Genomic DNA, 26,611 nt, shown 5'->3' with positions numbered 1-26,611 from the left:
ACGCTCAACTCCTATGACCAATGACCTCATTATTCTCTCACACAACGTGAGAGGCCTTAACACCAATATCAAACGTAAGATAGCCCTTACCCAATATATAAAATTGAAAGCCAAGATCATCTTTCTCCAGGAGACACATTTCACACAAACCCTGATCCCTAAATACTGGCACCGACACTATCCAACCCACTTCCACTCCACAATAGAACAGAAAAAAAGAGGGGCCTCAATACTTTTGCATTCCTCCCTACAATTCGAAACTGATGAGGTCATAAGAGACACTGAGGGACGGTTCCTCATTGTCAGGGGCCGCACACAAGGTATGAAAATCACACTCTGCAACGTATACGCCCCAAATGAAGGGCAACACACCTTTTTTCGACAGATCTCCCATATGTTAACACAATGGTCCCACTCCAGAATTATACTTGGTGGAGACTTTAACATTAATATCTCTACTCATTATTCTAAGACGATAACTAAACCCTCAAATAAACAACTTAGGCTATTATCCATAATGAAATCTATAAGAGAATCAATGTCAGAACATAACCTTCTGGACACATGGGAAACATTGTTTGGTAGCACTACAGACCATACATTTTATTCACATGCCCACAACAGCTACACAAAATTGGATTATATATGGACTAGCCAGACCTTAATACCAAATATTATTACTTCTAATATCCACCCTTGTGTCTGGTCGGACCATTCGATAGTCCAACTATCCATGACAGGGCTAATTGATAATCAACGTCAGAAGTCCTGGACATTTGACCCCTCCATACTCCATAACAAACAATTTCACATTGAGTTAGGAAAATTAATGAAAGAATACTGGTCTACCAATGCAGATTCCACTGTTAACTCACTCAACCCATTTATTAGGGGGATTCTGATAAAGGAAAAAGCTAGGATCACCACCATAGCTAATAGAAACATTAAACAACTTCACTCAGAAATCTCTACATTAGAAACCCAACACAAAAACACGCTATCTAACATCACATTTAGATCCCTCCAGGCTAAAAGAAAACTTCTGTCAAAAATCTTAAACGACTCGGCGATGAGAACCCTCCAAAAACTAAAAGCAAACTATTTTTTATACTCTAATAAGCCGGATAAATATCTAGCCAATAAACTTCGAAATAGAACAAAATTATATTCTATAACCAATCTATACACACAAGAGGGCACTCAGACATCGAATCCCCAAGAAATAGCTAATATATTTGCAAACTATTACGAGTCACTATATGATGGGCAAAAAGTACTTCACACTGACAGGACACATAGACTATTATCTAGATTCTTAAATCAAGCTAACCTTCCCACAATCACCCCTGAGGAGAATGATATCCTCAATGCGGAGATTTCTGTACAAGAGATCCTCAATGTCATTAAGGAACTAAAAGCAGGCAAAGCGGCAGGCCCCGATGGCCTTCCCAGCGAGTACTATAAGTTATTTAAAACACCCCTAATAACCCACCTACAGAAATTATACAATGACATCATGCTAGGTTCTGACATTCCCATTGATCTACTCCGAGCCAAGATCATAGTCATCCCAAAACCAGGAAAGGACCCTAGGTGGTGTAATAATTGCAGACCCATATCGTTGATCAATCAAGATCTCAAGATCTTGACAAAAATCCTGGCAAACAGACTCCAGACGCTACTACCCCGCCTGGTCCATCCCGACCAGGTAGGTTTTATTAAGGATAGGGAAGCCCCAGACAACGTGCGTAGAACTATAGACCTAGCCGACCATCTGAAAAGGAAAGGAACGCCTTCTCTGCTCCTTTCACTAGACGCGGAGAAGGCGTTCGATCGAATAGACTGGACCTATATGTTCCAAATACTCACCACAATGGGTTTTGAGGGTTCCTTCATGAAAGCACTAAAAGGGATATATTCAAACCCTAAAGCAACGGTTAGTGCAGCAGGATACATGTCCAGGACCATAGATATAAAGAACGGTACAAGACAAGGTTGTCCCCTCTCACCACTCCTGTTCGCCCTATGCATGGAACCTCTAGCAGCAGCCATTAGAAACGCAAATGATATTAAAGGAGTAAAGATCCGTAACTCAGAATATAAGCTCTCGCTCTTTGCGGATGACGTCTTATTGACCCTGACAGACCCATTCAACTCCCTGACTAACCTTTATCAGATCCTACAAAATTTTGCAGAGATTTCGGGGTATAAGATAAATGTTGACAAATGTGAGGCCCTGCCACTAGCACTAACCCCCCATGTCAAAAAACTGATAGAAATCAACTTCAATATTAAATGGGTCAAGAGCTCGCTCACCTACCTAGGGACAAAAATCTCAGACATTCACGATGATTTGTACAAGCTAAATTATACCCCACTATTTCAATCTATTAGACGAGATCTTGGATCCTGGAGGAAGGGGACCTTCTCGTGGTACGGACGCCTTTCGTCCATAAAAATGAATGTGCTCCCGAGGATCTTGTACCTCTTTAGAGCACTGCCGATCAAGGTCCCCTCCTCGGAGCTCCAGAAACTACAATCAGAACTAATCTCATTCTTAAGAGGAGATGGTAATGCTAGGATAGCATCCCATATATTAACTAGACACCGACGTCTAGGTGGAGTAGGAATGCCACACTTACAAGCTTACTATCTAGCAGCTAGGACAGCACAAGCCTCGCTCCTCCAGAAACCACTAAGAGAGATTCTCTGGACAAAAATAGAAACTGACAGTATAGAATTGGATTACACGGATGACCTTCTGTGGAACTCCAAGAAAGATATACACCAAGATAGCCGTAGCCTACCCTCAACATTAGATACACTTTCACACTGGGAACAATTAACTAAACACCCAACGATGTTGCCTCCAGGCACCTGGGTCAAACCGATCAGACTCCTGCTTCCCAAGGAAACTCACAACACATTAGATAAGTGGGCTAATAAAGGTCTTTACCGGGTGGCAGACTTTCTCAATCACTCACAAATCATTTCATTCAATCAACTTCAGGAGCTAATAACCCCACTCAAACTACATTGGTTCCTATACCTCCAAATCTCTTCTGCCCTTAATAAGTATGATATCTCCCGTGGGAAGCACCCACCCACAGTTATGGAAAGAATATGCTCAAACCCGACTAGGGAAAAGCAGCTCATTTCTAAACTTTATATAGCAATTCAGGACACACATTACACCGAGAAATCGTCCATAGCGATAAAATGGGAAGAAGACGGGGCAGATCAGATTTCAAAAGATGAATGGGACCAATTATATTTCGAATCCTGTAAGGGGCTTATTAGTGCGGACCATAGGGAAAATACTATAAAAACATCATTTCGTTGGTATCTTACGCCCCTAAAAACATCACACTATTCAATAAATAAGTCCAAATTATGCTATAGAGGCTGTGGGATACAGGGTTCTTATAAACATATGTGGTGGGATTGCGAACCCATCAAAAATATTTGGAGAATGCTCAATGATCTCCTCAGTAAAGTTTTAGACGAACGAATAGTGCTAACCATAGACCAAGCACTTCTTCATAGGCGATTGCCCAACCTGAACCCCACCATTAATAAATTCATTAAAATACTCTGCACGACCACTAGAGTATGCATAGCGAGGCACTGGAAGGAAGGTCCCCCTACTTGGAAAGAAGTACTAGACAAAATAAAAGACATATACACACTATCGGAAAGGGTAGCATGGATACAAGGAGACACTACACAGTTTAACAAAATATGGTTCTATTGGATAATGCACTCAACAATGACAGTCAGGTGACAGAATCCACAAATAGAAGATTATGGTAAAAACTCTATAAACTAGATGCTCATAGTTATAAATTGGCCAAATGACGCACTCAGCTTAGACCCCAGACATAATTGATTGACAACACAGACATGATTTAATGTTTATTTGTATTCTTATTTTTGTTTTTCTTTTCTTTTTCTTTTTTTTTCTTTTTTTTCTCTTTTTTTTATTTCTTATTTAGGTTTGTTAATGATCATTACTCATGATATCTATGATAGATCAATGTTAAGGATTTATGAGTTAAAAATGTTCCCATGTTGATTTAAGATGACACATTGTCTGAGGCACTGTAATAATTGCTCTCAGGATGTATATACTGTTATTTATGCTGTGATATGGAAATAAAAATAATTTCAACATAAAAGTACTTTTCTTCATCTAGCCATCTACCCAGATTATTAATGTACAATTTTGAATTGACAGAATTATTTTTGTTTGCACATTTACAAATATGATTCTTTAAAAAGTGATCTCTTAATTTCTGCATTTTTTTTTATCATGCATGTCCCACACTGTTGATTTAGGGGATGCAAGGTGCATAAATGTTTCCTCCTGTGAGTGTTTCTGTGGGTGTCTGTGTTTATGTCTTTGTGCTTTGGTTTGTGTCTCTATGAGTGTGTATGTATTTTTTTTCTGTTGGTATCTCTGTGAGGGTGGGTGTGTATGTCTTTGTGCATTTTCTGTGGATGTCTGTGAGCTTTTGCTATGGGTGTCTATGTGAGGGTGGGCGTGTGTTTGTCTTTGTGTATTTTCTCTGGATGCCTCTGTGAGGGTGGGTGTGTATGTCTGTGTTTTCTGTGGATGTCTCTGTGAGGGTGTGTGTGTGTATGTATGTCTGTCTGTGTTTTCTGTGGATGTCTCTGTGAGGGTGTGTATTTTCTGTGTGTGTGTGTGTGTGTGTGTGTGTGTGAGAGAGAGTGAGAGTGAGAGTGAGAGTGAGAGTGAGAGAGAGTGAGAGAGAGTGTGTGTGTGTGTGTGTGTGTTTTCTGTGGATGTCTCAGTGAGGGTGTGTATGTATGTCTTTCTGTGGGTGTCTGTGTTTTCTGAGGCTGTCTCTGTTGGTGTTTCCTTGGGTGTATGTGCAAGTTTGAGTGCGTGTGTGTGTCCATTGTCTGTTCCTTTTTAGGACATTTTGACCTTACTACTGATTATTCACATCTTTCTACAGACTTTGAGACTAATGAGACCTTTCCGGAAGTCACCAATCTACCATTTAACCTTTAAATTATTGTTTAGGCAGTTCAGGGCCCTTCCTTTCAGCCACTGCATGCTGTTGTCATCATTTAGTTGGCATCTTCCTTTACAAAAAGATAATCAGAACTCCATATTTTGTTTTCTAAATGTCCTTTTTTTTTACAAAACTGTACTTTACCTCATTACTTGTCAGGTCAATGTAAACAAGTGCTAAGTGTCTGTGTCCGAGTTTCTTTGCGTGTTTGCTAGAGTGTCTATATGTGAACACTTATGTGTGAGTGTGTGTGTGTGCGTTTCAGTGTATGTTACTACCTTTACAACATTTCCAAGTTTAAATAGACACTTAAGAATAAAGTGCATATACGTTTTAGTCACTTCGTCAAAAATTGCACATGTCAAAGGAGGGGGGGGCCCTGATCAATGGTTAAGTCAGGGGCCCCAAAATTTCTAGTGGCGGCCCTGTCCGTTGGTTACGATTTCCAATGCCCAGGAGTCCTGAACATCTCTTGCCCAAGCCTGAGCAAAGAAAGAAAGTCTGCCCCCTACTAAATTCGGTCCCGGATCGGGGGCCGCCCCTTCATGCTGTCTTAGTAGCAGCAGCGGGCTTCTTGGATTGTTTACCTTTATTCCAAGCCTGGTTGGGTCTCCAGACGGACTTGGATTGAGCAAAATTTCCTTCCTGCTTTGTGGAGGAAGAGGAAGCAGATGGTACTCCTACGAAAATTATTTTGTTTACCCCTCATCTTAACAGACCTGTCCTGAGGTAGGGCGTGGCCTTTACCTCCAGTAATGTCAGAAATAATTTCCTTCAATTCAGGCCCAAATAGGGTCTTACCCTTGAAAGGAATAGGTAAAAGCTTAGATTTTGATGACACATCAGCAGACCACGATTTGAGCCATAACGCTCTACGCGCTAAAATGGCAAAGCCTGCATTTTTCGCCGCTAATTTAGCAATCTGAAAAGCAGCATCTGTAATAAAAGAATTAGCTAGCTTGAGAGCCTTAATTCTACCCAAAATGTCCTCTAATGGGGTCTTAACCTTCAAAGACTCTTCTAGAGCATCAAACCAAAAAGCTGCTGCAGTAGTTACTAGAACTATGCAGGCTGTAGGTTGTAAAAGAAAACCCTGATGAATAAATAATTTTTTTAGAAGACCCTCTAACTTCTTATCCATAGGGTCTTTGAAAGCACAACTTTCCTCGATAGGTATAGTTGTACTCTTAGCTAGGGTAGATATAGCTCCCTCCACCTTAGGGACCGACTGCCAAGAGTCCCGAATGGTGTCTGATATGGGAAACATTTTCTTAAAATTAGGAGGAGGAGAGAACGGTATACCTGGTCTATCCCATTCCATTTTTACAAATTCCCAAAATTCTTTTAGGAACCGGAAAAACCTCGGTGTAAGTAGGCACCTCTAGATATTTGTCCATCTTACACAACTTCTCTGGTGGTATCACAATAGGGTCACAATCATCCAGAGTCGCTAAAACCTCCCTAAATAACAGGAACAGGTGTTCCAGTTTAATTTTAAAGGACATGACGTCCGAATCTGTCTGAGGTAACATATTTCCTGAGTCTGAAAGTTCTCCCTCAGACAGCAATTCCCTGACCCCCAACTCAAAGCACTATGAGGGTACGTCGGAAATAGCCAATAAAGCATCAGAGGATTCAGTATTCACTTTAATACCTGACCTACTGCGTTTACCCTGTAACACTGGTAATTTAGATAATACCTCTGCAAGGGTAGTTGACATAACTGCAGCCATCTCCTGCAGAGTAAAATAATTAGACGCACTAGAGGTACTTGGCGTCGCTTGTGTGGGCATTAAAGGTTGTGACACTTGGGGAGAATTGGATGGCATATCCTGATTCTCTTCAGACTAAGAATCATCCTTAGGCACACTTTGTTTACCTAAAAAATGCTTTTTACATTGTAAGGCCCTTTCAGTACAAGAGGTACACAATGTAAGAGGGGGTTCCACAATGGCTTCTAAACACATAGAGCAATTAGTATCCTCAATGTCAGACATGTTGAACAGACTAGCAATAAACACAATAGTCGTTAAACACTTTATTAATTGATTTAACCATTTTTTTGAAAAGTGTGTACTGCCTCTTTAAGAAATAAAAAGGCGCACAATTTTTTTCAAACTGCCTAAAAACGTTAACGCTTTAAAAGTAACTACACAATCAATATTGCCAAAAATTATTGCACCCCAAGAGCAAGGGGAGAAATTAACCTCTTAAAGATATTTATAGACAAAAATATGTTTGATTTGAAAACATAACCCCTGCACTGCCCCCAGGGTACTGCAAAATGACTCGACAATGATCCGGTTAACAGGAGCACCAGTTTAGGCCCAACCGGAGCTAAAGCCTGCTGCCTTCTCAGCCAGAGTAAAGTGCGCATCTGAGCGCGCGAAAATAGGCCCCGCCCATAATGGACGACGATCGCATAAGACTGTACAACCGCATGGGAAGCGGTTTAGTAATAAAGCCATGTGGATTCTGTTTACCCCTAAGCACAACACAAATATACATCCATACTGATTATTTGATCTCACAAATAAAAACCGTTAAGCTGCCTCTCCCAGTGTCCTTTTATATTGCTGCTTTTAAGCCCTTTATAAATGCTTAGCCCAGTAATACGTCAATAAGATAAAATAAACACAGGTTTTTCAGTAATACCCTTTGTTTACAGGTCTACTGCTTACCCCTTCCCTTGCAGGGAAAAAATGTCAGCCAGTTCTGATATACCAAGCCTCCTCAGAAATAAAAGGACTGAACATACCTCAATCCTGCTTGTAGCATGAAACCGTTCTCCACACTGAAGATCTCTCTTGTACTACCTTCAGAAGCTCTGTGGGAACCAACATGGATCTTAGTTACATCTGCTAAGATCATCAACCTCAGGGCAGAAATCTTCTTCCATAGAATTTATTCTATATCACAACTTTTTTTGGTTCAATGGGAACTACTATTTACAGATTTGTGGGACTGCCATGGGCACCAGGTTTGCACCAAGTTATGCCAATATTTACATGGACTATTTTGAGACGACTCATATATGGCATAATCAAGAATTTGGTGCAGACCTGGTGTCCTGGCATAGATATATAGATGACATTCTATGCATATGGAAGGGGGGTGAGTCCAAACTCATAGAATTTGTACAAATACTTAATAACAATAATCAGCAAGTCACATTATCAGTAGAATATGACAAAAAAGAAATACATTTTTTAGATTTAACTCTTTACACTATAGATGAAAAAATCCACAGCAAAACATACTTTAAGAAGTGTGACACTAACACCTACATTAGACATGATAGCTGCCACCATCCTAACTGGCTAAAGTCAGTACCAAAAAGACAATTCCTACGAATACGCAGGAACTGCAGCAATATAGATGATTACGAACAACAATCAAGAATACTCAAAGAAAGATTCATACAAAAGGGATATGACCAAAGAGCTTTAGAAAAAGAAAGAAAAGAAGTTGGAAATAAAATAAGATCAACCCTGTTAGAAAACAAACACAAAAATGAGACCTCATTTAATAATAATTTCCCTAAATTTGTGACCACAATTAAATGTAGAACATCATACAATCAAAAAAATTATACAAAAGCACTGGCACATTATAAAGGAGGATGAATATCTAGGACCTATAATTCCAGCTAAGCCCACAGTTATCTTCAGAAAAGGACAAAATTTGAAACAAAAATTAGCTCCCTCACTCATAAAAGGCATAGCCCCAAAAAAAAACAAAAAACTTTACAAATAAGTAACATGACAGGCTTCTTCACTTGCGGCAAATGCAAAGGTTGTAACTACACCAGAAGAACACACAAAACATTTGACTCCACAGTTACGGGAAAAAAATTTTAAATAAAAGAATTCATTACTTGCAAAAGTAAAAATGTGATATATTTGTTGCAATGTGGCTGCAAAATCCAGTATTTAGGACAAAGTCCAGATTTTTAAAAACAAGAATCATGGAACATCAAAATAAAATAGAAAAGAATCATGATGACCATGGAGTGGCGCTACACTGCAACAATTGTGAACATATCACAAAAGAATCCTTTCTATGGATAGGAATTGAGAAGGTTGAACTTCATTGGAGGGGTGGTAATCTGGCAAAACAACTAGACCAAAGAGAATTAAAATGGATACATACACTTAGAACATATGCCCAATGGGGTCTAAATAAGGACACAAAAATTGCTGCCTTTGTCTAAAAAAACTCTTAACATATGAAAGGGGGGGCAAAATAAATGATAAATTCAAAAGGTGAAAATATGGGGCCTAAATAAATCAGTAAAATTTTTTGTTCTTTTTGAGGTGAATACGAGTATAAGGACACACACATAAAAAAAAATAAAAAAAAAAAAATGCTGTTTTTGTCTTAAAAACCTTCAACATATGAAAGGGGGGCAAAACAGATGATAATCTATAATGTGTTCCTAAGAAAAATTGGGGCCCGAATAAACCAGTAAAATTTGTGTAAAGTGAATACTGAAAAACATTAGTACATGAAAGGGGGGCAAAATAAACATGTATTTATACAGACAGTTCATGTTATATCATCACACTTAATGTTTATATATACACATATTGTACAAAAGAATATAATTCTCACACTTAATTTCAAGAAATTATATGCAACACACAAGTCGCTGAGTCAATATTTAACATTCAATAAGTATAGAAGTCTATTTATAATATGAATGTTTAATTATGAAAAGTATCTATTCCAACTTATAACAAACTTCTAAGTGGCAATTTATTCTACCTCCTCTAAATATTTGGATAAGCAGAATTCATATAAGAAACTTTGTATCTGTGAATAACACTTATGTCTTTTTATTTTGAGAAAAAAAGAAAAGGCAATCAATATCACTATATCAGAAACTGTTTTTCATTGGACATTCGATAACATGTGATACCCACTGATATATCCGACCTGAATGGGAACCTAAAATAGAGAACTACCTGAAAGGGAACTACAAAACATCACTATACCAGAAACTGAATTTCATTGGACAACCTATAACATGTGATCTTCACTGACATACCGGACCTGAAAGAGAACTTGAAACAGAAAACTACCTGAAAATGATGATATCTACAGAAATTTTATATTTTAAAACAAACTTATAGTTTCTAATATAATTAATATTGTTTTTTTAGATGTTTATTTTAAATTTACAATTGAAATTTTGAATCAGGTGTAAACCGGCTCTCCTCCAATGGGGAAGCAGGTAGCGTAACTGACATGTATTTAAAGGCCGCCTGTGCAGCGAAAAGGTATGCTTTGGTTTGTAAAGCACTTTTATTGCTCTTGAGAAAGACGGCTGGGACCGTTGAAACGCTTTTGCGTTGAGCCAAATAAAGACAAACTTTTTTACTGAATCTGTGATATTGTCTTTTCATATTGGGAAGGAGCCGGTAACCTGCAATATACACTAGTTATACAACCGAGGAAGGAAAGGAAAGGAAGAAACCAACGACTGATACAAGCTGAACCAGCGCCTCCAGCTAGCACACCTGATCTATTCACACAGACCTTGGGAGAGACTGTGGGACAGCTGCGGTTCACCAGAAGGGGAAAGTATTAATACATATTATACACCTGTTTGCATCCATATCTCCCTGAGGAAAATAGTACTCACCGGTACCATTTAAAATAAAAAACTTCTTGATTGAAGAAACTAAAACTAACACCTCGCTTTACCTCTTCCTAGTACTAACACAGGCAAAGAGAATGACTGGGGGTGGAGGGAAGGGAGGAGCTATATATACAGCTCTGCTGTGGTGCTCTTTGCCACTTCCTGTTAGCAGGAGGTTAATATCCCACAAGTAAGGATGAAATCCGTGGACTCGTCATATCTTTGTAAAAGAAAAAAGTCCTTCTGTATAAAGATACCCCTCGAACATCCGCTTCTGAGCACTCTGCGCCTGCACAATTGGCTGAATAATAGGTCGCTTGTTACTACGTGCACGAGTGTTACTGGCATAGAGAAGGGCAGGATAAGTAGCAAGGAGGAGGGGGGGGAATTGGCCAAATACGTTATACTTTCAAAGCTACTGGATTACTGTTTCTGCTGCAATATTGGGAAAGGGGTGCAGGAGACTGTTCATTACTCAACCTAAGGTAAGGCTTAAAGGGAAATGAAACCCACAAATTATCTTTCATGATTTAAGTAGAACATAGAATTTTAAACAACTTCCCAGTTTACTTCTATCATCAAATTTGCTTAATTTTCTTTGTATAATTTGTTGAAGGAGCAGCAATGCACTACTGGGGCGCGATCCGATATAGATCGTAGTTTGGGGCGTAAGCGAGGGAACCCCCGCTGCCCGTAGTTTCAGCTCGCAACTCGAGCTATCCTATATACGGCGCCGTCAGAGGCTAAAGTGCCTTAAGTCTGAAAAAACAGCGATGTCCAGAAATCTGCGTAAGTACAAATTTCTGGAGTCGCCAGTGACTTACGGCACTTTAGAAACCGCCGGCGCCTACAAAACCTGACTAAGTTATAAAATCACCCGTACTGTCTAACACGCCTCCCAAACATAGCCCGACACGTCTAACCCTCTATCCGCTATCCCCCTCACTATTCTAACAATCTATAACCCCCTAATGTGAGCCCCTACCCCGCAGCCATCTACCCCCTAATGTGAGCCCCTACCCCGCCGCCATCTACCTTACCTAACCCCTAAAGTGAGCCCCTACCCCGCCGCCATCTACCTTACCTACCCCCTAAAGTGAGCCCCTACCCCGCCGCCATCTACCTTACCTACCCCCTAAAGTGAGCTCCTACCCCGCCGCCATCTACCTTACCTACCCCCTAAAGTGAGCTCCTACCCCGCCGCCATCTATTTTAAAAATATTAACCCCTAATTTAATCCCCCTATACCGCCGCCACCTATATTAAACACATTAACCCCTAATCTAATCCCCCTACACCGCCGCCAGCTATATTAACCCTAATTATATTAGGGTTAATATAGTTAATATAGTTATTATATTATATATATATTAACCCTAATTATATTAGGGTTAATATAGTTAATATATATATATATATGTTAATAACGATATTAAGTATAATAACCCTATCTAACTCTAACATCCCTAACTAAATTCTTATTAAAATAAATCTAATTAATATTAATATTATTAATTAAAATATTCCTATTTAAAGGGACAGTCTAGTCAAAATTAAACTTTCATGATTCAGATAGGGCATGTAATTTTAAACAACTTTCCAATTTACTTCTATTATCTAATTTGCTCAGTTCTTTAGATATCTTTTGTTGAAGAAATAGCAATACACGTGTGAGCCAATCACACAAGGCCTCTATGTGCCGCAACCAATCAGCAGCTACTGAGCATATCTAGATATGCTTTTCGGCAAGTGATATCAAGAGAATGAAGCAAAAGATAATAGATAATAGAAGTAAATTAGAAAGTTGTTTAAAATGACATGCTCTTTCTAAATCAGGAAAGAAAAAAAATTGTGTTTCATGTCCCTTTAAATCTAAATACTTACCTATAAAATAAACCCTAAGATAGCTACAATGTAATTAATAAATTACATTGTAGCTATTTTAGGGTTTACGTATATTTATTTTACAGGTAACTTGGTATTTATTTTAACTAGGTACAATAGCTATTAAATAGTTAATAACTATTTAATAGCTACCTAGTTAAAATAATTACCAATTTACCTGTAAAATAAATCCTAACCTAAGTTACAAATACACCTACACTATCAATAAATTAAATAAACTACAAATATCTAAACTAAAATACAATTAAATAAACTAAACTACAAAAAAATAAAAAAAAGATTACAAGATTTTTAAGCTAATTACACCTATTCTAAGCCCCCTAATAATAAAGCCCCCCAAAATAAAAAAAAAATCCCTACCCTATTCTAAATTAAAAAAGTTAACAGCTCTTTTACCTTACCAGCCCTTAAAAGGGCCTTTTGCGGGGCATGCACCAAAGAAAACAGCTCTTTTGCCTGTAAAAAAAAACACAATACCACCCCCCAACATTACAACCCACCATCCACATACCCCTATTCTAAACCCACCCAAACCCCCCTTAAAAACCAATCAGATTGAACTTGAATCTGATAGAATCCTATCAGCCAATCGGAATTCGACGGACGCCATCTTGGATGACGTCATTTAAAGGTACCTCATTCCTCGTTCAGTCGTCGTGCTGGATGGATGCTCCGCGGCGGAGGAGCGAAGAAAGAAGATTGAAGATGCCGCTTTGCTTGAAGACATCGCCGGATGGAAGAAGACTTCTCTGCCACTTGATTGAAGACATCGCCCGGATCGGATGAAGAGTTCTGCCCGGCTGGGTGAATACAAGGTAGGGAGATCTTCAGGGGGGTAGTGTTAGGCTTTTTTAAGGGGGGTTTGGGTGGGTTTAGAATAGGGGTATGTGGGTGGTGGGTTGTAATGTTGGGGGGTGGTATTGTGTGTTTTTTTACAGGCAAAAGAGCCGTTTTCTTTGGGGCATGCCCCGCAAAAGGCCTTTTTAAGGGCTGGTAAGGTAAAAGAGCTGTTAACTTTTTTAATTTAGACTAAGGTAGGGAAATTTATTTATTTTGGGGGGCTTTATTATTTTATTAGGGGGCTTAGAATAGGTGTAATTAGCTTAAAAATCTTGTAATCTTTTTTATTTTTTGTAATTTTGTGTTTGTTTTTTTATAATTTAGTTTAGTTTATTTAATTGTATTTTAGTTTAGATATTTGTAGTTTATTTAATTTATTGATAGTGTAGGTGTATTTGTAACTTAGGTTAGGATTTATTTTACAGGTAAATTGGTAATTATTTTAACTAGGTAGCTATTAAATAGTTAATAACTATTTAATAGCTATTGTACCTAGTTAAAATAAATACCAAGTTACCTGTAAAATAAATATAAACCCTAAAATAGCTACAATGTAATTATTAATTACATTGTAGCTATCTTACGGTTTATTTTATAGGTAAGTATTTAGATTTAAATAGGAATATTTTAATTAATAATATTAATATTAATTAGATTTATTTTAATAAGAATTTAGTTAGGGATGTTAGAGTTAGATAGGGTTATTATACTTAATATATATATAATATAATAACCCTAATATAATTAGGGTTAATATAGTTAATATAGCTGGCGGCGGTGTAGGGGGATTAGATTAGGGGTTAATGTGTTTAATATAGGTGGCGGCGGTGTAGGGGGATTAGATTAGGGGTTAATATTTTTAAAATAGATGGCGGCGGGGTAGGAGCTCACTTTAGGGGGTAGGTAAGGTAGATGGCAGCGGTGTAAAGGTCTCACTTTAGTGGGTAGGTAAGGTAGATGGCGGCGGGGTAGGGACTCACTTTAGGGAGTAGGTAAGGTAGATGGCGGCGGTGTAAGGGGCTCACTTTAGGGGGTAGGTAAGGTAGATGGCGGCGGTGTAGGGGGATCACATTAGGGGGTTATACTTTTATTGTAGGTGGCGGCGGGGTCCGGGAGCGGTGGTTTAGGGGTTAAACACTTTATTAGGGATTGCGGCGGGGGATCGCGGTTGACAGGTAGACAGACATTGCGCATGCGTTAGGTGTTATGTTTTATTTAGCAGGTAGTTTAGGGAGTTACGGGGCTCCAATAGACAGCGTAAGGCTTACTACGGCTGCATTCTGTGGCGAGGTGAAAATGGAGTAAGATTTCTCCATTTTCGCCACGCTGTATATTGGATACCAAACTGCGCGGGTTTGGTATTCCTGCCTATGGCCCAAAAAACTACGGGCGAAGGCAGAAATATACGAGCGTAACTTCTAGGTTACGCCGTATATAGGATACCAAACCAGCGCAAAATTCGGCGTCGCCGGCTTTTGCAGGCAATGCTGCATATCGGATCGGGCCCCAGGTTTCTAACTGAACAAATGAGTGAGCCAATGACAATCGGTATCTATATGCAGCCACCAATCAGCAGTTAGAACCTAGGTTCTTTGCGGCTCCTGAGTTTACCTAGATAAACTTTTCAGCAAAGTATAACAAGAGAAGGAAGCAAATTAAATAATAGAAGTAAATTGAACAGTTGTATAAAATCGCATGTCCCTTTAAGGATTAATATGGTGTAGACTGTCCCTTTAAGCATTTTTTTTTTAAGTAGATGGGCAACCACTGTGTTGCGTAAACAAGGTGAAAGGAATTAATTTTTAACTAAACTATAGGTAAAATTAACAATCAAAATATACATACGCTATTCACTGCTTTGATTGCAATGAAGTGAAGAAAATAACATTTTATATCCCTTTAAATTAATAGCTTTTATTTAACTTTATTGGTAAAATAAATATTTTTAGCATCTATAAATAGTGATCTGTCATACATGTGATTTATGTAAATATACATTTATTTTTATTATATATATATATATACATATATTTTATTACTTTATTTTTACATCCTTTTAAAAGAAGAGAGCGGGGTTTAGGGGCAGCAACTTTAAAGGGGTAGTTCTATGACATGATGTTTCCCAATTTCTATGCACTCAACATATTTTATTTATTAATTTTATTACAAATCAATGATCCCTGGTAGTTCAGTGCAAGTGCAGGAAAACCTTCCGTGCGTCCCTGGTTGTGAGAAATATATGAGACGAATACAACATAAAATTGTGATTGGTGGGAGGTCAGGGGCAGCGGATTTGCCAGTGCCTAGGGCAGCATAAATAGTAAATACACCACTGTTGCATTACTATACATAATGGGCATTGTAAACGCAAGACAAATACGCAAGTGATTGTACAAATCTGTAGCAGATACTAACACAAACCACTTTTCACAACAATGAAAAGCCTTGGCTAATATACTAGCACAAGCCATTGTGGTGTAAAACATTGTTTAGTGCAGGATATACACTTTTATTTAAAGTGAATGTCAATTTTGATGCTAAAGTGCCCGGTTTTTAAAAATTTGATTAAAATCAGGGGCACTTTAATTCATCAAAATTTACATTTCACTCCTGTTGAGAGAAAAAAAACAAAAAACCTTACCTTTTAAACTTCACAGCAGCTCCAGCTTACTCATCGCAAAGCCTCTTCCTGGGTCTAAAATGAGGAATCCGGCTTCCTCCAATCACGGCGTTGAATCAGACACTGATTCCCCCGGGGGGAAGCCGTGATTGGAGGATGACCTATCCATCATTTCTGACGTCAGAAATGACTTGCAACGACCGGAGGAAGCTGGAGCTGCTGTGAAGATTAAAAAGGCAAGTTTTTTTTTTCTCAACAAGAGTGAAATGTAAATTTTGATGAATTAAAGTGCCCCTGTTTTTAATCGAATTTTTAAAAAACGGGCACTTTAGCATCAAAATTGACATTCACTTTAAGATCTGCAGATGATATAGAGATTATACTGATTATATTGTATAGGCTATGTTCATACTAAATCTTTCCATTCCCTGTTATAGAGCGGTAGCTAAAAATACTAACAGAGAAGTCCTATTACCTTATTTGGTGCATCTTGTTACAAGCAAAACTTTTTATCAACAATCATTCTTATACCAATATTTTACTACATCATTTACACAGAGGACTAAATGCTCAAAACATTTAAAAAAAAAAAATCCTTTTGTTCTTATGGAGTACAAGAGAAGGAATATTTTAGGATATAAACAACCACGTCCTCTGCCACATTGCAAGACTTGCTAACAAAATATATTACAGCACATTTAAACTAATATTATACAGCTGTAAGAACTAATAATGGTATATCTCTATAATTCAGACACAACATGTAACTGGGGCATATATACCTCAGCAGAAAGGAGACATGCTACTTACCTTTTCGTTGTTAGCTGTTTTCTAGTAAAGTCTGGTGTAATTTATCTCCAAGTAAGTTACACTCTCCGCCTACTTCCTGATATGTTGCATCAGTTTGGGAGTTCCTCATTTTATTTTCACTTTCAGTTTACGTTTATGTCATAGGTTTTCAAAGTCTATGACAGTGGGCTTCCCCTTTAGCCAAACTTTCAAGATGAGACCCTCACACACACACACAATAGATGTTATTAAAGGGACAGTATACTATACAGTTGTTTTTCCCTTAATGTGTTTCCAATAACTTTTTTTTACCAGCTGCAGAGTATAAAATGTATGAGATTTGCTTTTTTTAAGGCTTATTTGTGTATATGAATTAGCTGATTTTGTGTTTTGAAGCCATAACCTAATAAAATGGGTTGAGCTTGTAGGTATATTCATATCTCATTACTTCTTTATCACATTGTGCAAATATACCTGCTTCTTTATCTTATATAGTATCTGTCTATAAACCAATCACCAATACTTGGAGAGAACAATGGAAAATTAACATTTTATTACCTTATCTCTTCTATAAACCACTGGGAGGGTACTTTCTTCTACTGGCTGTGTTAATACAGATTGGCCAAAAACTTTCAGGATGGGTGGGGATACCACAGGCTAAATAAACTAATTCAAATGCCAATCTATGGTTAATGGAAATACTTGTAAACAATTTAATACACTTCAGCGGGTAAAGTGGATCATTGGGAACAACTTAAAGGGGAGAACATTTTTGAGTAAACTGTCCCATTAACTTTTTGAAATAATTTGCTTTGAAATGCTTTTAATTTTATTTCTTAAAATTGCAGAAATGCACTATCTCACACACAATCTTGTATACATGCACACACAGTCCACACACAGTGTCATACACACACTGTCTCATAGATATACACACACACACACACACACACACACACACACACACAGGCTCATACAAACACACACAGTCTAATGCATACACACAGTCTCATTCACACACACACACACACACACACACACAGACACAGTCTCAAACAAACACACAGTCTCATACATACAAACACACAGTCTAATGCATACACACACAGAGTCTCATACACACACACACAGTCTCATACACACAGTGTCACAATCTCATACATTCACAAACACACAATCTCATACATTCACACAATCTCATACATATGCACACACACATACACAGGGCACACACAATCTCATACATACACACACTCAGTCTCATACATACACACACACACACACAATCTCATACATACACACACAGCATCATATACACACACAGTCTCATACACACACAAACACACACACAGTCTCATACACACAAACACACACACAGTCTCATACATACACAAGCACACGCATACAATCTCATACACACACAATCTCATACATACACACAATCTCATACACATACACACACAGTGTCATACACACACTGTTTCATAGATACACACACACACACAGACACAGTCTCATACACACACACAGTCTCATACATACATACACAGTCTCATGCACACACACACACACAATCTCATACATACACACACACTCTCATACACACACAATCTCTCAAATACACACATACACAATCTCATATATATATATATATATATATATATATATATATATATATATATATATATATATATATATATATTGTGCTACTAGGGGTAGGGGGCACACAGATATTATAAGGGTATTGTGTTATGTGCTGGCAATCCTAAATGCATATAACCAAATTAGTTAGAAAAGAGCTCTACCAAATCTAAAGAGCTAAAGCGGATTACTGGCCGCACCAAAAACCACCCTCACAGTATAGTAGGAAATGATATCCTAAACAGGTTTGCTGAACATATACATTTTAATAAAAACATAGCCAAAAAGATACATGCTGAGAAAATGGCAATGAACAAATTACAGATTGCAAGTGTAGTGCACTACTGACGTCTGTTGGCTAGCATATGCAGGGTTAAAACCGACTCATGAGAAAGTCCATCTCTAATACCGGGCACTTGAGTGTTAAAAACACGCTCCGGTTACAGATAAACAGAATACCGTCCTTGATATCTCAATGCTTATGTATTTGATCCGGTACCAGATTTTTGACAATAATATGAGAGTCCAAGAAAGGTAATTCACTGTTGAAAACTTAATCCCATGTGCAAGTGATACACCAAACTTCAAAACTTCAAGGTGCAAGGCTTATTACTGCATGGCTTACCTTCGCTTTCTTCACACACTCTACGGTATTACCTGACAGGATCTCATCCGTGGTGTGACTCACAGCGATGTATTCTGCCTATGCAGCTCTTCACTTGCTCAGATATTCAAACTTGATATTGCCAGATTCACAGCATATCCACCATGCTGGCGTCCTCCACACTGTGTCTCTCAATCACTAGCAGAACAAATGTCCGATCTCGAATCCAAGTTGGCAGATAATGAAGACAGATCCCGCCGCAACAACCTCAGGATCCGCGGAATTCCGGAAGATGTCTCTACATCAAACCTCCAACAATACTTGGTTACATTGTTTAAGATCATCCTTGACTCCACCACAGATCAAGATCTCCTAATGGACAGAGCACACAGGTCCACACGCCCCCGTAACTCCATACCTGACACTCCCAGAGACGTCATTGTACGCCTACACTACTACACCACTAAAGAGAAGATCATGAGAGCCTCCTTCACTAACAGACCCCTTAAGGAACCATACAACAAGTTACAGATCTTCCCTGACCTATCTCCATACACACTAAACAAAAGAAGGACTTTCCATCAGTTCACCCTGGCTCTCAGACAAAACAAGATCAAATACAGGTGGGGATTCCCTGTGAAGTTACATGTTCAATACCAAGATTCATCTCACACAGTCTCCTCCTTAGAACAAGGCATGAAACTCCTCACCACCTGGGAACTCATTAGCCCCCCTGGACTACCCCCCAGGAAAAAAGGAAAAACAGGTGATCTGGACCCCTCAGCCTCTGAATGGCACTCCAGAGCCTCTACTCCACTACTTCAAGACCTGGGCTGACCCTTATGTCCTATCTGAAGTTACTTGTTGCATTAATATCCCTTTTCCTGCCCCTTTGAAAGACTGTTTCTTTCCATTTTCCTATTGGACTTACCTCCAGGGGTTATTTTGGGATTGGGGGTGTACATACGGGTACACATCTTACTCTTTTTTCACCCCCCTATCCTAGGTCTCCCTACCTGGACGCTTATTATGAACATTCGACGGACAGGTAAGCCTAGAGCCCACACACGGGTACATATCTTACTCTACTCTTGGCTCACGGCTCCTCATTTTCCTACACAGTTCTGATAAAGTCTTATTATGACAAGTTTATATATCGCAAGTTTACTTGTGATTTGTTAAATGTCCGAAATGTTATTTATCTTGTTGCTCATTAAGTTATTGCATTCAGTCTTTGTTCTTTCTAAAGGAAATTTAGGATTCAATGTACACAAACTTAACACAGGTATTATTGGTCTAATATTATTAGCTCACCCTTCTCTTAGTATCCTTTTGTCCTTTATTCTCCTCTATCACCATTGCACTTAGCTAACTAAAAAGTTGTTATCAGAATTTATGCTCTAGGTTAAATGTCCAGGTCAACAAGGCCATATTTACTCTCTCTTATAAGTTTTCTATACCACCCTCAAGCTCTTATTACTTGTGATTTGCTAAATGTCCGAAATGTTATTTATCTTGTTGATTTTGCTCATTAAGTTATTGCATTCAGTCTTTGTTCTCTCTAAAGGAAATTTAGGATTCAATGTATACAAACTTAACACAGGTATTATTGGTCTAATATTATTAGCTCACCCTTCTCTTAGTATCCTTTTGTCCTTTATTCTCCTCTATCACCATTGCACTTAGCTAACTAAAAAGTTGTTATCAGAATTTATGCTCTAGGTTAAATGTCCAGGTCAACAAGGCCATGTTTACTCTCTCTTATAAGTTTTCTATACCACCCTCAAGCTCTTATTCTCATATCCACAACTGTCATGATACCTCCATTAACCTTCATGTTCTTTTTACATTTACCTCCATCCAACTCCTCTTCCTCCCTTACTACTTATCCTCTCACCACATACGCTAAATCATACCTTTCTATACAGGATAGTCCTTATACAAATATCTACTTATCCAGTTCTCAATATTCTACACATCATCACCCTCTACTGAATCATCTCACCCACCTCTCCATCCAACATTGGGGGGCTCTACCCCCGCTTCCTCTCGGCCCTCCCTCCCACGCCTCCTTCTTACCTCCTACTCGAACACTGCCACTATTTCTACCCCTTTCTACAGGATTGCACTTTTTTTCTCTTCTCCTATTTCCTCCCATCTACCTCCCTCCCCCAATACTTATTCCACCATTTGTCCCCACCTCTCACTTCCACGACTTACAGCTCCGTCTACCCGTCCTCATATTAACCCCCCACTGAATATACATTCAAGGCTCCGCCCCCCCCCCTTCCTCAATCCCCCCCTCTCCCTTCACCATATACTCCTCTATTTACGATAGCTCAACTCAAGGCCTCTTAACATATCTCCTCACCCCTTCCTCCCCATATCCCTTTCCTCCTTTTATACAAAGCGGCTCTGGCCCGCTGTTTCCCTTTTCCCGAAATATATATCTTTATAAGTGAAGTTAACTCTTGCTCCCTATCTCTATAATTGGTACTCATCCACATTTTTCGGACTCTACCCGACCCCTCCCCCCCCCCCCCCCCCCCCCTTTTTTTTTTTTTTTTTTTTTCTCTCTCTCCCCTTCTTTGTCCTTCTCTCTCTTCCCTCTACCCCCATCCACTGATCACAACCCAAGTGCACCATGAAAGGCCTACATCTTCTAACTCTTAATGTTCAGGGTTTGAACTCCCCTACCAAACGAAGCCTCCTCTTTAACTATTTACATAAAAACCACGTAGACATCGCCTTCATTCAGGAGACACACTGGACTCACGTATATTCCAAACGATACACCTCCAAACACTACCCAACACTTCTAGATGCAACATTCCCATCGAAATCTAGAGGGGTAGCTATCTATATAGGCAAGAATGTCCATTATGATCAGATCTATACCGAGTTAGATCCCCAAGCACGCTATATTATCGCTGTCTGTAGAATAAATACCCACCTAGTTACCCTCCTTAACATATATGCACCGAATAGTAAACAAGTCAACTTCCTTAGAACTTTACTTAAGTCTATAGCTTCTATACAGCAGGGAGACCTCATAATAGGAGGGGACTTCAATCTCATATGGGATATACAATTAGACAGATTAGGACCTCCACTCTCTAGAAATGATAGAGCAACCCACTCCCTATCCTCAGCCCTCCAATCACTAATAGCACTACATGACTTATATGACGTTTGGCGTGCTCTACACCCACAAGATAAGGAATTCACTTTCTACTCTTTTCCACATAGATCATATACGCGCATAGACTACTTTTTTGTATGTGCCAAGTTCCTTGACAATGTCTATTCTACTACTATCTCCCCAGTTTCGTGGTCAGATCATGACTCACTCCACATGCAAATAGGCCCATACACCCGCCCACCTCCTCTCACTTGGCGCCTACAGGACTGGACTCTTACAGACCCACATCTTAAGACTTCCCTACAGAACATAATCACAGATTATATCTCCCTTAATGACAATGATCAGACCTCAGCACAAAACCAGTGGGCCGCCCTGAAGGCAGTGGTGAGAGGCCACCTCATCCAATTCGAATGGGAGGCTCGGGCAAAAGGCAAGTCCTCCTTATCCTCTTTGAATATCCAGCTTCGCCAACTTAGAGCAGATCTATCTCACACATACTCCCCCTCTCTCAATGACAAAATCTCAGACACTATGAAAAAAATCCAAACTCTTGAACTCAAGAAAACCCAATCCATGTTAGAGAAGTATAAAAGGATTTATTACCATTTTGCTAACAAAGCCTCCACGCTTCTAGCCAACAAACTTAAAAACCGCACAGCCCAAGCCAGAATCATGTCCATACGCACTCCCCTAGGGACACAGGTTACTGCCCCTCGTGAAATTGGCAACACCTTCAGGCAATATTACTCTGACCTTTACAATATAGAGTCCAATCTGGAATCTCCGGCCTCTTCAGTCCAACATATCTCTGAGTTCCTTAGATCCCTTGCCCTCCCCTCATTATCTCCCGAGGACTCCTCCCCTCTGACATCCCCGTTCACCACACAAGAAATCTCAAACGTTATACGCAACCTAAAATTAGGGAAAGCCCCTGGCCCAGACGGATTCACAGCAAGGTTTTACAAGACTTTCTTACCTCAGATCCTCCCTATCCTCGGTAAGTTCTTCCAAGACGTACTATCAGGTACCCCTCTAGCAACTGAATTTTTAGAAGCTACAATAGTTACCATTTTAAAACCGGGTAAACCCCCTGATTTGTGCAGCAGCTATCGACCAATCTCATTGATTAACACTGACACCAAAATATATGCTAAACTCCTTGCCAATAGGGTTGCAAAAGTTATTCCCTCCCTTATAGCGAACGATCAAGTTGGTTTTATCCCGAATAGAGAAGGAGTCGATGCAACTAGACGAATCCTGGATATTCTACATCTTGCGGACTCCCGGCAAATCCCCTTCCTGGCCCTGTCACTAGACGCAGAAAAAGCATTCGACAGGGTCAGGTGGGAGTTCCTATGGGAGGCTATGACCATTTTTGGTTTTCCTACCTCCTTTGTAGGTGCGGTTCAAAATCTCTATAACCGCCCCACGGCTACTGTTCGCGGGGTGGGGTTCCAATCTCCCAAATTCACGATTGCAAATGGTACCCGACAGGGCTGTCCCCTATCCCCACTGTTGTTTGCCCTCACTATAGAGCCCTTAGCTCAATCTATCAGATCAGACCCTCAGACATTAGGATTAACAATAGGTCCACATACCCATAAAATTTCCCTCTATGCAGATGACATCACTCTCTTCCTCACTTCTCCTGACACCTCTCTCCCTGCAGTCTTTACTCTCCTCGAGAAATTCGGTTCACTATGCTTCTATAAATTGAATGTAACTAAAACTGAGGCCCTTCCCATAAACATCCCTCCGCAAACCCTCTCTATACTACAGTCCACCTATCACTTCCAATGGAAATCTTCTTCGCTTAAGATTCTAGGAGTTCACCTCAGCCCAGATCCCCTGACCACGATATCACAGAATTATACAGATAGACTTCCGGAATTTAGGAAGTTGCTAGATTCATGGGAGTTTAGGGAGATCTCTTGGACAGGCCGTATTGCCGCGATAAAGATGTCCTTCCTCCCCAAGGTCACATATCTTTTTAGATCTATTCCTTACAACATCCCGAGACCACTCCTTAATAGATTTCAAAGTCTAATCACTTCGTATGTCTGGAAAGACCGTCGTCCTAGGACTTCGGGCCGCACACTCGAAAAACCGATCTTACAGGGAGGCCTTGCTCTCCCGAATATGATCACATATTACAATGCCGCAAGACTCTCACATATCCTTCGCTGGAATGATCCTGAGAGACATCTCTGCTGGTACTCTCTAGAATCCTCATTATTGCCCTCAAATATAACCCTCCCCGACATAATCTGGATCCCCCCCCATCACAGACGAGACGTTGATGGCCTGCATCCTATTTTCAGACACACACTCCGATTTTGGGACCAAATCAGACACCACTCAGACATCTCCCCCCACCCCTCTCCAGCCATGACAATCTCTGCCGCTCTCTTCTGCCTTCCAGACTCCCACCATGACCTATGGCCACAGGTACACGCACTACAGGTCTCCGACCTCTATGAGCTAGACACATGGCTCTCACACCCAGCAATGTGTGCGAAATTTCAACTTCCACCTAAATTACACTTTGAGGGATTCCGATTGAGCACTCGCTTACGCACTTGGGGTTACCCTAAACAAACTCTACGCCCTTTAACCACATGGGAGAAAGCGTGGCGGGGAGCTCACGCTCTCCGACATCTCCTGACCCTTCACTACAATTTACTTATTAACCCGGCTCCTTCGCAAAAAATCTCACAGCATCAGGCCTGGGAGAGAGAAATCGGTCTCACCCTTACTCTAGAGGATTGGCATGCCAGAATTAAAACAACCAAAAAGATCCTCCATTGTGCCACACTGTGGGAACTACATTATAAGATTTTGGTCCGTTGGCACCATGTACCAACCATCCTACACAAGATCTATCACTCCCAATCTCCAGAGTGCTGGAGAGGATGCAAGATGCTTGGTTCTCCACTCCACATATGGTGGTCTTGCCCAATAATTCAGCCATTATGGAAGAAAGTATTTACACTCCTTCGGGCATTAGGCCTCACCCCCCCATTTACCCCTGAGGTTGCCCTTTTACACATGCGAATGTCTGACCTTACCACCTCTGGAGAAGCACTCACGATGTATGTCCTCATGGCCACAAAACTGACCCTAGCTAGAGCTTGGAGAGAGGAGAGGTCGCCAACTCTCTCTCAGGTAATCTCATCTACACATTACATTGGCCAAATGGAACAATACTCGTTCAGAGTACTTGATAGCACTAATGCCTTCTATGAAATGTGGCTCCCATGGCTCACTAGGTTCCCCAACTGGTCCTCAAGCCCTTAAACCACACCATAGACTCATTAATCATCTTCTGCTTTCCCGTTCCTTCACCCCCTCTCCCCTTTTTTTTTTTTTTTTTCTCTCTCTCTCTCCCTGCTTCTCTTCTCCTCTCTCTTCCCCTCTATAACCCATTATGTCCGTCTTACATAAATCCCTGTATTCTATGTCTCTATCATGCTGAGTACCAATATCATCTTTAAACACAGACTCAATATCTAAACCTGTATTTACAAAGCGTTACTTCCAGAAAAGAGACCCATTTACCGTATAGACTTGCTTTCATCCTTATTTCCATGTTTCTTATTCACTCTTTCTTTTTTTGTTATATAAAAGTATGCAATATTTGACATTTAATTGTATTATTCAATGACATTACATTGTACCTCCAATTTTATATCTATTGGCATACTGTTGTTTAATATGTTGTCTCAATAAAAAAAAAAATTAAAAAAAAAAAAAACTTGCACCAACCTGAAAAAAAAAAAAAAAAAAAAAAAAAAAAAAATGTATATGTTCAGCAAACCTGTTTAGGATATCATTTCCTACTATACTGTGAGGGTGGTTTTTGGTGCGGCCAGTAATCCGCTTTAGCTCTTTAGATTTGGTAGAGCTCTTTTCTAACTAATTTGGTTTTATATATATATATATATATATATATATATATATATATATATATATATATATATATATATACACACACACACAGTCTCATACATACACACACAATCTCATATATATACACACATACACACAGTTTCATACATACATACACACACAATCTCATATATACAGTGGGGGAAAAAAGTATTTAGTCAGCCACCAATTGTTCAAGTTCTCCCACTTAAGAAGATGAGAGAGGCCTGTAATTTTCATCATAGGTATACCTCAACTATGAGAAACAAAATGTGGAAATAAATCCAGACAATCACATTGTCTGATGTGGAAAGAATTTATTTGCAAATTATGGTGGAAAATAAGTATTTGGTCACCTACAAACAAGCAAGATTTCTGGCTCTCACAGACCTGTATCTTCTTCTTTAAGGCTCCTCTGTCCTCCACTCATTACCTGTATTAATGGCACCTGTTT

The 26,611-nt window shown here is 39.5% G+C and overlaps 1 protein-coding gene across 1 annotated transcript in view; it reads right to left on the bottom strand.

Annotated features, from left to right (window-relative positions):
* The window catches only part of LOC128649086 (mixed lineage kinase domain-like protein), a 166,059-nt gene extending 149,012 nt beyond the window's left edge, over positions 1-17,047 (bottom strand). The window contains exon 1 of the mRNA XM_053702149.1: positions 16,862-17,047. The gene's annotated coding sequence lies outside the window, so the exon portion shown is untranslated. The remainder of the gene's footprint in view (positions 1-16,861) is intronic.
* Between the last annotated feature and the right edge of the window lie 9,564 nt (positions 17,048-26,611).

Source organism: Bombina bombina, chromosome 1 (genome assembly GCF_027579735.1).
Source record: "Bombina bombina isolate aBomBom1 chromosome 1, aBomBom1.pri, whole genome shotgun sequence".
Taxonomy (NCBI): Eukaryota; Metazoa; Chordata; class Amphibia; order Anura; family Bombinatoridae; genus Bombina; species Bombina bombina.
The sequence above is the reverse complement of the archived record's forward strand: the minus strand, read 5'-3'. Positions and strand labels throughout refer to the sequence as shown.